The 9,386-nt window shown below is 45.7% G+C and overlaps 1 pseudogene across 1 annotated transcript; it reads right to left on the reverse strand.

Moving 5' to 3' along the window:
• Window positions 1-6,938: 6,938 nt before the first annotated feature.
• Window positions 6,939-9,124, reverse strand: LOC310775657 (endoplasmin pseudogene; annotated as a pseudogene). The gene is made up of 2 exons: window positions 8,715-9,124; window positions 6,939-8,620 (listed from the first exon to the last, which is right to left on the reverse strand). The product of its transcript is annotated as an endoplasmin pseudogene (transcript).
• Window positions 9,125-9,386: the final 262 nt, after the last annotated feature.

Consider the following 9,386-nt stretch of genomic DNA (forward strand, 5'->3'; position numbering starts at 1 on the left):
TTATTTCCCGGTAGTATAACTTGTGTGACATTCTCTGAATTATCTTGAATTTGGCGTTAAAACTGTAGGTTAAGAATTAATTGCACACTAAAGACTACTTGACCAAAGTCTGATCACTCACTACATGTTTTGATAGCTACTACTAACGAGTTAAGCTCAGAGGTACATTTCATTGCTTGGATGGCTCAGGTACATTGTTCCTCCTTTTTTGCAGTGATCCAAAAAACACAATGGGAGATGGGAGAAGATGAGACAGTGTGGCTGCCAGGTAGACCGTGATGGATTTACCTTCTGCTGGTGGAGAAAGTTACTCAGAGGGAAAATCCAACGAGGTGCTGACTGCCAAGTCTGTGATAACATGAGAGAGCTTGTTCTGGGCCTGGGACAGACAAAATAGGCGGTAATAACTTTTACTGGCCATTTACTGATCAATTAACAGACATTCGCTGATATTCTTTCAATTGCTTTCAAAGTATAGATGTAATCTCAATTGTGTCAATACAGACGGACAACGCTCCCATGCAACAGGTAGATATGGGATGAAATATGTATCCAAACATTTCTTGGTTGACGTTCATTATGTCAACCTTCACAAAAACCTGCCCTGAGTCTCATTGTCTTAGTGTAAAAACCAGGAGTTCTTTTTTCCATGGCTGCGGGGAGAGCATGAGTCATCCATGAGATGGACATTTTTTCCTTCCATAGTTTCAGGCTTCTCTATTTCCATTCTAGTCTCCCTCAATTTGAGGTTGACCCTCTCTACTCTCCTTGCATTTCTCTCTCTCTCTGTTATTCCTATTCTACACCTCCTGCGTTCCCTTTCAATCCATCGGAGAGCCTCAGTGTCTCTCCTCTATCCACTCAGAACTCCTTTCTCTCTCTATTTCTCTCCCTCTGCTGGTCTCTCTTGCTCAGCCCCCCCCCCCCCCCCTTAATTCTCAGCTGTACCTCTCCCCCCCCCCCCCCCCCCCTTCCTCCCTGCTTGTGAACACCTCTGTAGGCCGCAGTATTTATGAGTGCTAGTGAAGGGGCGGCAGGCAGCTAGAGTAACGACATTTCCAGACGGGATCTCTGAGCTCATTTCCCCCCACAATCATTCTTGTACTCTACCTTGTGACAGAGTTTGGGACTGACTTTAGCCTCAAATCATGGCTCTACAACTTTATAACTAAGACAAAAGAGGTGGGACTATATAAGATTTGAGGAGGTACTCAGCGCAACTAAGAAATATGACTGAACTGTTCAAACACAGCTAGTATTCTGACGATGACTACAAAAGGAGTGGTGTATACTTTATAAAGTGACTGATTAATTTTAGCTTGAGCATATAATTTGATGTGGGTTTTTATTTTGTCACTTCCAGAAAGGCACTTTAGATGTTTTACTATCCAAACAGACAGCATCAATAAAGATACTGTGATGGGATTGAAGGGAAAACTCGAGATAAAAGGGCTGGGAAGGCAGCGTAGTAAAAGCGTGAAGACCATCTTCTCCCAGATGTTGCTCTGGGCATCAAACGGGCCTGAGCAGACTGCCAGCTCGACTGGAAATGATGTTCAGAGTGGAACAGGGAGAGGGCTGGAGCTGCTCGGCCGAGCTCTGCATGTCTGAAACACTCCTCAAACTGCAACATGTCTCCTCAGATGCTTTCCTCCAGGAGAGTGTCAACACATGGCCGGGCGAAATGAAAGAACATTGAACAATGCCTTCGAGTTTGAGTTTTGGAGCTTTTCAAAATGGCTCACAGCATACGTATCCAATTGGGATACACGTGCAAATGAAAACGTCATGTCTCACTTTTTCCTTTTTTTGTGTGTCAGAATGTTCCAGTCCAACCTCATTCTGCTAACTCCCCTCTCCCTGCATTGCAATAGTCTCTCCCTCACATTCAGCAGAAATATGACACCCACAATGCAGTGGGGCTCTTAGGGTTTTGTTTTGTGGGCTCTGGTGTTGTGCTAGCATTGTAGATAGTCAACATAAGTGCCGTCAGATGAGGGGGCGCTTTGAAACGTGTCAGTCAAGAGTGTTTAAGGTTTCCAGTGATTCTGTTGTAAATTATTTCATACTTGTTTCTTGTGACAATTCATTGTTCAGGAGCTGTTATGTGTAAATCATATATGGAGAAGTACTAATCTTTTCCACAGACAGATTTAGTAGATTCTCAACTTTCCCTATGTCACGCAGTTAGATCAATCACTTTTTACACAGCAGTGGAGGTTAAGTGCTTTTTAAATCTCAAACGGACTACATTTGCCATTTTAAAGTTGTTTGGCTATACAAAAAAGAGTGTAAGCTATTAACACAAACAACACTTTCTGAAAGTCTGAAAGTGTTGCTTTAAAGCAGAACGAATAGCAGCACCCCAGAAAAACTTTTCAGTGTCCGGTATGCTCCCTCTCTGCCTTTCCCTGTGTTTAGTGGTGTCACGCTTGCCAGCGGCCTTGCACATTATCTGAAGTCAGGGAAGGATTCAGTCATACTTTCCATCCACTCCGCTGTGTCTGACTGGATGTCTGCGCCGGTGGGGGAGTGAAAGGATGGGAGAAAGGAGAGAGGAGGGAGGGATGGAGAGTTGGAGTGGAGTGGAGTGGAGTGGAGGGGGGGCTGGGACTCTGGAGAAAGCCAGATGCAGAGACAAAAAGAAAACTGGACTACGACGAGCGAGTGAAAGTGGCCTTTGCTCAAATGTAACTTTGGTCAGAACAGAAGCCAAAAGACAGAAGTTTAGCTTTGTTGACTCCTCAGATGACTGCAGCACACCACATCAAATCCTGAACACACCTTGTTCCATGTGGGTATGGAGGGGCAGCTAATCTGTGCTTTTAATCAAACGATGGCTTTGCATTTAACACTGAACTGTCATTTGGACAGACTCATGAAGGACATGGTGGCCATGATGAAGGCTATAGCTTTTTAGGTTTGGGTTCCTCTCAACTTTTCTCTCACGGCCCAAGGGGGAGGTGCACTGCCACAGTGGGTGGAGTTCAGGAGAGGCTGGGTTTTTAGGTATCTCTCGTTTCAAAACCAGCTTGAGGGCTTCACACTATTGTGCTGTTATTGACCCCTTTTCCTCGCCAAAACTGAATCATTTGGATTGAGTCATTAAACTTTACGGTAAAACCTGTCATTTACTGTGCAAGGTTTGATATTTATCTATTTGATAACCTGCCGTAATTCCACCCCAATCCTGCTCAGTTGTCGTTAGTGCCAGTGTAGATGATGATGATGATGATGTCCACCTTAACGTAGCCGTGCAGAATGTTGAAGAGCCGGTCGTTAATGTCCCCAACATGTTGTAATTGCACCACCTCCATACCGTGTTTGCATATCTCCTGGCCTCGAGAAAGAGGTGGGCATGTGTATCTGTAGCCTGGTAAACCATCCGGTCACGTGGACTCACATTCTGTTTGGTTCTGCGAGACCGTCTGGCCTCCGGCCCTGGGCGGGCGCTTTCAGAAATTACAGAGTTCACTAGCCAATCAGGGACCTGCCTCATAGTTGAGATCGTAAGCGGCCAATCAGTTGGCAAAACAGTAATGGCTGCCTCCATAGCTCTCCAGCTCGAGCAGTAACGTCAACGTTCGTCGAAAGACGTTATTTTGCCGTTCTCCTGAGTGGATTTGGATTTGACTGGATCCGACGCTGATTGGCTGTAGGACTGGCTAATTCCACCCACTGAAATGACTGTGCACAGCGCAGAGTCCAGACGGATCCATGAAACAAATCAGAATATGAGTTCACGGGTCCAGATGGTTTTAACCAGGCTAGTGTATCTGGACAACACCCACAAAACCAACCAAACCCTTCTCACTCCCAACTTGTCAAATACTGACGTTTGTTCAGGACCCCGTGCCGTCACTTTTTAACGCACTGGCTACCCGGTTTTTGTATTTTTTTTCAACACCACCTTTTAGCGGAATTATTTTCAAGGGAAGCTGAGCGGCTAATTTGGTATCACATATTTTTACTAAAATCCAATATAATCTCTAATTGAGATGTCTGTAAAGGGCAGTTATAAGATATTCAAATCCTCTCAAACTGCATGGATTACTGCAGAATCAACTGAACTGGGCCAGGATGAACGACTGTAATGTCTGTCGAAGCTTGAGGGCTTCACACTATTGTGCTGTTATTGACCCCTTTTCCTCGCCAAAACTGAATCATTTGGATTGAGTCATTAAACTTTACGGTAAAACCTGTCATTTACTGTGCAAGGTTTGATATTTATCTATTTGATAACCTGCCGTAATTCCACCCCAATCCTGCTCAGTTGTCGTTAGTGCCAGTGTAGATGATGATGATGATGATGTCCACCTTAACGTAGCCGTGCAGAATGTTGAAGAGCCGGTCGTTAATGTCCCCAACATGTTGTAATTGCACCACCTCCATACCGTGTTTGCATATCTCCTGGCCTCGAGAAAGAGGTGGGCATGTGTATCTGTAGCCTGGTAAACCATCCGGTCACGTGGACTCACATTCTGTTTGGTTCTGCGAGACCGTCTGGCCTCCGGCCCTGGGCGGGCGCTTTCAGAAATTACAGAGTTCACTAGCCAATCAGGGACCTGCCTCATAGTTGAGATCGTAAGCGGCCAATCAGTTGGCAAAACAGTAATGGCTGCCTCCATAGCTCTCCAGCTCGAGCAGTAACGTCAACGTTCGTCGAAAGACGTTATTTTGCCGTTCTCCTGAGTGGATTTGGATTTGACTGGATCCGACGCTGATTGGCTGTAGGACTGGCTAATTCCACCCACTGAAATGACTGTGCACAGCGCAGAGTCCAGACGGATCCATGAAACAAATCAGAATATGAGTTCACGGGTCCAGATGGTTTTAACCAGGCTAGTGTATCTGGACAACACCCACAAAACCAACCAAACCCTTCTCACTCCCAACTTGTCAAATACTGACGTTTGTTCAGGACCCCGTGCCGTCACTTTTTAACGCACTGGCTACCCGGTTTTTGTATTTTTTTTCAACACCACCTTTTAGCGGAATTATTTTCAAGGGAAGCTGAGCGGCTAATTTGGTATCACATATTTTTACTAAAATCCAATATAATCTCTAATTGAGATGTCTGTAAAGGGCAGTTATAAGATATTCAAATCCTCTCAAACTGCATGGATTACTGCAGAATCAACTGAACTGGGCCAGGATGAACGACTGTAATGTCTGTCGTTTCACCAGATATTTCTCTCTACATCTCCACCATTCCAGCCTTCCATCATCGCCTGTAGAAAATCACCGGCCTGAATGTGCGCTAAATGACTGGTGTGTAGCAGCAAGAGTGCTGCTCAGCCAGCACGGATTAGAGACAAAGGACAAAAGCCAGGCCTTGATGCCATGATTGTAGTCCACAAAAGGCTCTACTGGCAGTAACAGTCACAACTGGGCTGGAGCGTCCACCCTGTAATTGAGCCTTTACCCATAACGCCGCGTGGAAGTCCCTCTTTTTTGAATTGGTGCTGTTGCTTTGAACAAACTGGGCGAGTCTGGAGGCCGAAGCTGCAGGGTTTATTTTCACAGAGGTGACTGGTGTGTCCATGCAGGCCGTGTCACACACACATGGGTTATTTGCCTGTCTGTACACGTGGGGCAGACTCTAGCTGTCTTCATATCGGCATGTGCTGGTATGAGATTTTGACGGTATATTGATAACCTCTTGTTTCATTTTTCTTCTTCTTTTATTCTTATGAGCTACATTTTTTTGCATTGTATTTCATTGTTTGTCAGTCATGTAATGTATATTGTTGTCTTGGACCCCAGGAAGACTAGCTGTGTCATCTAGGCGTGAGCTAATGGGGATCCTTTTTTAATAAACAAATAAACAAATAAACCTTAGGCAAAAATATCAAGGTTTCATGCTATCGCACACCTCTATAATGTGTTATTGTAAAATCTGTGTAATAAATACACTGTGTGTGCTCAATTTCTATTGTAGAGACTCTGGAGACGATGTGCCATGGGTGCAACATGTTATGGAAATGTTTGTATGAGTACATGATTACAGCAGCTCCTTATAGACAATGTTGTCTGTTATTCCCTCCTCATCACATTCAATAAGTACTTTCATGCTGCTGGCTCGCTTTTCCCTGGAGAAGGCTGTGTAGAGCCTTCTTCTGTAGAGCCATGAGTAATGGCTGAGGTAGGTAGATGCCAACTTGTCTCTCAACAGGGCGAGTTGAAAGCACATCCGGGGCCTTGCAGGGCGACTTGAGTGCTCAGAGCAGTCAATCTGTAGCATAGCATGGTAAACACCGCTGATATTTATCTTATTTGAAGATTATGGACGATGCATTTGCGCGGCCTCGCCCACAGCTCGGCTGCTGCGTGGCCTCGCCTGCTCTATTCGCATGCGCAGTGCACAATTGCTCAACTTTGCATCACTGATGACATCACTGTCACTGATGAGGTCACAATGCCTATGACATCACTGATGATGTCACAATGCCTATGACGACATCATCAGTGATGTCATAAGATGATTTTGGTATAATGATGTCACTGATGACATCACTGATGATGTCATAGACATTGTGACATCATCAGTGGGACAATCATTTAAACAGATATTGCCCACTTGCTCCCTTTTATTTATAATATAAAATAAAGGAAGGATAGATACAGTATGTAGTGCCAAATCACAAGAGTTGTCTCAATGCGCTGTACAAATACAGCAGGTAGAAGATCAGGCTCTTTTTACAAATTCTTTCCAGGAAATATTTATATATATTATCAAGAGACAGGATTGCATCTTTCCATAAACAGGTCCATTAGATATTAACAACTTTACAGTAATGACGAATGTAAAAAAAACAACACAATGCTCGCCTTAGCCCCGGGACCCAACCCAGGCCAGAACATCAGCCACAGTGGTCGTGTTGGCCGAGGCTCTACTCCAAGTTCTGTCCAGTGTTGTCCACCTTCCATTTAGTGTCTCACAGTTCATCTTTGTCTGTTTTCATCGATTCATCTTCCTCATCTACAATTCCCTCTTCATCTTCAGGCTCTTCTTCTGCTGGCTCTTCTGGCTCCTCCTCCGGCTCTTCTTCAATCTGTTCTTCCAGGTCTACGTTCATGCTGAGTTGGGAGCATGCACTCTATCCGCTCTCCATAGGCCTTTGTGTCAGCCAGCTGGTAACCTGAGCGCAGGGTGGCCGTCTCAAACAGCACCATAGCCAGGTCCGAGGCCGTCTGGTCCACAGCGTTGTCATTGACGTGTTTCAGCATCTGCTTGATGATAGGGTGTTTAGGGTTGATTTCTAATGTTTTCTTCTGGCTGGCATAATCATTTGTGGAAATGTCTTTAGCTGTCTGGTAAGCCTGAGCCTTCATGATCCTCTCCATGTTTCCTGACCAGCCGTACTGGCTGGCAACCAAGGCGCAGGGTGAATTGGTGAGCCTCTGAGAAAGGACAGCCTTCTCAATCTTGTCTTTCAAGGCAGTGTCCTTCAGCCAGGTGGTGAGAGGTTCATACTCCTTCTCCAGCGCCTCCCTCTTTTCCTTGGCCTTGTCGCTCTCGTCAAATTTGACGCCGGCCTTGGCCACGTTCTGGAAGCGCTTGCCATCAAACTCGGGCAGTGCTTGGATGCAGTACTCATCCATGGGCTCTGTCAGGTAAATCACCTTATAGCCGTTCTTCAGCAGCTTCTCCACAAAAGGAGAAAACGCAGCCTCCTTCCTGCTGGTACCAGCCATGAAGTAGATCTTGTCCTGCTTCTCCTTCATGCGCTCCACATACTGCTCCAGGCTGGCCAGGACTGTGTCGCTGTTGGAGATCTGGAAGCGCAACAGCTTGGCTAGACTGTTTCTGTTGGAGTGATCCTCAATCACGCCTAGCTTGATGTTGGTTCCAAACTCCTTCCAGAACTTGTCGTACTTCTCCTCGGCGATCTTCTTGATCATGTCCAAGGTCTTGCGGACCAGCTTCTTGCGGATGACCTTGAGCAATTTGTGCTGCTGCAGGGTCTCTCTGGCCACATTCAGGGGAAGGTCATCAGAGTCCACCCCTCCCTTGATAAAGTTCAGGTATTTGGGCATCATGTCATTGAAGTCGTCCATGATGAAAACTCTCCTGACAAACAGCTTGATGTAGTCGTTCTTCTTGGAGCCATACCCGTCAAAGAGTCCAAGGGGAGCTACAGCGGGCACAAAGAGGATGGACTTAAAGGTGACCTCACCCTCTGCAGTGAAGTGGATATGGGACAGCGGCTCCTCTGTGTCCTTGGAGAAGGTCTTGTAGAAAGCATTGTACTCGTCCTCCTCAACCTCCTTGGTTGGTCTCTGCCAGATGGGCTTGATGTCATTCATCAGCTCCCAGTCCCACATGGTCTTCTCAACCTTCTTAGTCTTAGGCTTGTCTTTGTCCTTTTCCTCCACCTCAGCCTCATCCTCCGTGGCTTCTTTTTCTGGTTCCTCCTCTGCCTCAGCATCCTCCTCTATGGGCTCCTCAACTGTCTCAGTCTTACTGGCCCAAACGTAGATGGGGAAGTTGATGAATTGAGAGTATTTTTCCACAAGGTTCTTGATTGTCTCCAGCTCTAAGTAGTCTGAAGCCTCCTCCTTCAGCACCAGTGTGATGGTGGTTCCTCTGCCCAGTGTGTCCCCGACTTGTGCCAGACTTGGCTAGCGTGCCTAGGTTCTTGATCAGGTCCTCTTTAGTCATTCCAATGCCAGTGTCAGTGATATGTAGCATGTTCTTCTCCTTGTCTGACTTTATTTTGATGGTCAGCTCTTCGTTGGAGGCCAGTAAATCATCATTGGTTAGAGACAACAGGCGGATCTTATCCAGAGCATCTGAGGCATTCGAAATCAGCTCCCTCAGGAAGATCTCCTTGTTCTTGTAGAGAGAATTGATAATCAGCTTCATCATGCGGTTGACCTCAGCGTGAAAGATGTGTTTTTCTGATTTTTCTCTGATTTCCTTGATCTGAGCTGCGTTCAACCCATCCAGCTTGATAGCCGCTTCCTCTCTCTGTAGCACTTCATCATCTGTTCTGGAGCCATCCCTGCTTTTACCAAGATTCTCCTCCACAGTCCCATCGAGGTCAATGTCATCCTCTGGTTTAACAGCAGCAAAGGCTAAAAGTTTGAAAAGAAAGCCTATCAACCACACACACTTCATTATGAATTCATTGATTGAAGGAAAGCAGTGTGTATCTTAAGCTCTTGAGACAAAATATCTATGCGGTGCTGCCTTTACAAAGAAGAATGACAGGAACTTATTTACATCAATGTTGATGTCATAAGTGATGTCACTCAAGCAATTGTGATGTCATCAGTGATGTCATCAGTGACATTGTCAGTGATGTCACTCAAGGCAAATGTGATGTCATCAGTGACCTGTGTAGTGTGTAGACCTATATGACCTCATCAGTGATTGAACT

The sequence above is a fragment of the Poromitra crassiceps genome, assembly GCF_964638095.1.
Source record: "Poromitra crassiceps genome assembly, chromosome: 4".
Lineage (NCBI taxonomy): Eukaryota > Metazoa > Chordata > Actinopteri > Beryciformes > Melamphaidae > Poromitra > Poromitra crassiceps.